Source organism: Octodon degus, unplaced genomic scaffold (assembly GCF_000260255.1).
Source record: "Octodon degus isolate 3935 unplaced genomic scaffold, OctDeg1.0 scaffold00169, whole genome shotgun sequence".
In the NCBI taxonomy this organism is placed as follows: domain Eukaryota; kingdom Metazoa; phylum Chordata; class Mammalia; order Rodentia; family Octodontidae; genus Octodon; species Octodon degus.
In genome coordinates, this window is record NW_004524745.1 from 5,264,837 (window position 1) to 5,268,089 (window position 3,253).

Here is a 3,253-nt window from a genome sequence, read left to right on the forward strand (position 1 = left end):
AAATATTTTAAAAAATTTAAAAAATTTTAAAAAAGAAACCTAGAAGCAGAATGGCTTATCAATTGAGGATTGGTTTATATAATGTACATCACAGTGTCTAGTTATTTTTAAGAGACAGAAGTAACTAGAACTGGAACAGGGACTATTACCTCAGCAACTAATGAATTGAAGTAAACTGGCTTGTGGGGGGGCACATATTCTATTACACTGAGTGGTTGAGAAAAGTGTAATTCTCACAATTCCATGGATCCCCTTCATGGTCTTCATCTTGGGATCATGTCCGAGGACTCAGTGTGGAACCTGATAGATGCTCATCTGCAGCTGCTGCCTGGTTGTTATGGATATCTGCCTGCACTTGGGATGTTACACTAATTCTTCAGGGTTTTCTCTCAATTTTTTAGGGGTCTAAGACATTATTTTATATGGTTTAGTGGTACAATTGGACCAGGTTCTATGTTGTCATAAAAATTATTCATGGATTTTGGATCAAAACTGATTGGGTTGAAAGAGGTCAACTCAGTACTAACAATTTTTCAATTTGTTCAACTCAGTTGACCTCTTGATTGAAAAAGGTCAACTTCTTTCAGAGTAGTCAATATTTATCTGAGGTTGTCTGTTCATATTTATCAATCTTATCATTCTCCCAGTGTGGGTATCACTGTGATGAAGCTGACTCTTCTGAGCTGTCTTATGGTCTATAACATAAGCTTCAGCTTTCAATCACTCTAGCAGTTTCAGTGACTTTGGTAACTTGTCCATCCCTGTTCAGTGACACAACAGCAAGGTTTGTGCATAGTCGTAATCATCTGATCCAGAATTAGAACTCTTCTAATATTTACAGCTTTTTTATTCTCTCCCAGAGCCTTGTATTACTGAAATTCACTGAATAGTTTCTGCTGCTGCAGAATACTCTTTTTGGCCCACTAAATTTAAAAGATTTTCAGTTGTTGCTCAGCCTACAGTAAGGTTAAACATTGTAGTTCGGTTTGGTATCACCCAAGGAGTTGTCAATGGACAACGTGAAGGTCCATGTGGCTGTGTATATGTGTTATTATACAGGATTAACACTAAATGGAAATTTTGGTTGACTAGATATCCCTCTTGAAGGAGAACTTGAAGATAGTGTGATGGCTCTGCACAGTGAGTGCTGATTCTGTGGAGATGATTGATTATCGATGGGTGAAGGAATGCTGGAAATTGCTACTCCAGGTCTTTGGGAAGGTTCTACTGTAATTTCTATCTTCTTTATGGAAAGTTAGATGATGTGTATGGGAGCTAGGCTACTGAGCAACTTCCCCATTCCTGATAAGTAGGAAGTCCTTGCTTATACATGTGTGGTAGAGTAGCTGAAGAACAAGGTGGCATAAACACATGGGAACATGGGTGGCCTCACTGGTAAAGCTTCACTTGATGCTGTGGGGATCTGAAGGGATAATGACACTGAGAAGGAGGTAGTGAATGTTAGGCTGACTGAGGGATCTGTTGCTGCTTAGGAGAATACTGAGAAGGTTGATAGTTTTGTTGGTATTGATTAATAGGTAAAGGGTATTGGATATAGTGAGGCACTGGGCCCTGTGGTGAGGTCTGCTGTGGTATGCTCTGAGGATTCTGTCTTTCTGATGAATTCTGAGATGTCTGTCTAATATAAATAGAACTCAGAGGTCCATAGAGATTGCTTGGAATTTGTGGAAAAATTTATAAAGCTCTTGGAACAATCCGTCCAGAAGGGAGGTTTTGCAACACTGTAACAGTAATTGGATTTGTATTAGATTGAGATATGTGTATATATGAAGGAGGTGGAGGTGGTGGTGGTGAACGCCCTCACATAGCAGATGAATTAATTCTTGTTTTCATGAAGGATGGCTGCTGGGCTGGTTACAAAGGAGTAATAGTTGCATTTCGGTTGTTTTCATTCATAAAAACATGGATTGTAGTTGGAAATAGCAGGCACAGCATCTGGAACTGAGTGTGGCTCCAAACTAAGCATATCAGCTGTTTACCTACTGTATGCTATTGATCAATATGTCCATTACTTGAGCTATGTACCAGTGTTTGACCATCATTAAGTTGAGCTCCACCTCCTGTGTGGTAGCTACTAGGAGAATAAATACACAGCTTGATGTACAAAAGGTGATTTCTATTCATTCTTTTGTCATCTGGGCTACAGTATTCCATATATACACACTTCCTGCTCTACTGGGAGAGGGCTTGGTAACAGCTCCAATACAGTTCTTACTCTGTAACATGCTGGGAGACACCACACCCTCTGGAATTTCAGGGACGCATTGTTGGAGAGTGATCATAAAGAACCTGAATATCAAGCAATGAGCTGCTGTGCAACATGCCAGAGCACATGGTGGTCAAGTTTCTCTGATGAAATGAATGGTAATGACTTTCCAAAAATAATGATCTTCCAATACTATAGTCATTCCTTATAAGTCATTTCAATTTCCTTGAAATTGTCCGGGTCATTAAAAACAATGAAAGTCTGAGCAACTGTCGCAGACAGAAACCTAAGGTGTTATTAAAATCAAATAGGATATGGTTTCTTTAGTGGAATCTTGCTATATTTCAACTGAAATTTCAACTGAGACACCCTGTGTGGATTGACATGCTACAATTCATGGTGACAACGTGAAGGCTGAGGATGCTGTGCTGATCAATGTTTTCCATCTGCTGCCACCACCTTGCCCTCACACCCCATTGGAGTGGCAATAGGGTCAGTCCAGGCCAGTGCTGCATCCCCACCACCCTGACTAACCTCTAGTGCATGCTGCACTAATCCGGATTTGATGTGAACCTCTGCCCCCTTTCTTCTCTCCTCCCTCAGTTCCCTCCCACCAAGGCCCACCTCCTGTTTTCTGGATTTATTCTAGAAGCGCAGCTTTATCTTGAGGCCTGACCTTCTTCAGATGAGCTTCTAGCCATAATTCTGATGTCTTTATTTTCTTCTACTGACTTCTTTGAGAGACCAGTCCCTCTCTATATATTTATTTCTATCTAATTTAGCATCTATAATAACATCATGATGCAGGACTGGGGAGATAACTAAGCAACATAAGCACTTACCTGACAGGCACAAGGTCCTGGGTTTGATCTCTGGTACCAAAAAAAAAAGTCATAATGGTTTCTGAAGAAAATCTGAGTGAATTCATACATACATACACAAACACATGCATGTGCATCCTCACAGCTCTTGAAACAAAGAAGTAGGATTTCAGGATACACGTTTAAAATAAAAAAGCAAATCATT

The 3,253-nt window shown here is 40.1% G+C and overlaps 1 pseudogene; it reads right to left on the reverse strand.

The window, feature by feature from the left end:
- Positions 1–202: 202 nt before the first annotated feature.
- Positions 203–2,343, reverse strand: LOC101564138 (annotated as a pseudogene).
- Between the last annotated feature and the right edge of the window lie 910 nt (positions 2,344–3,253).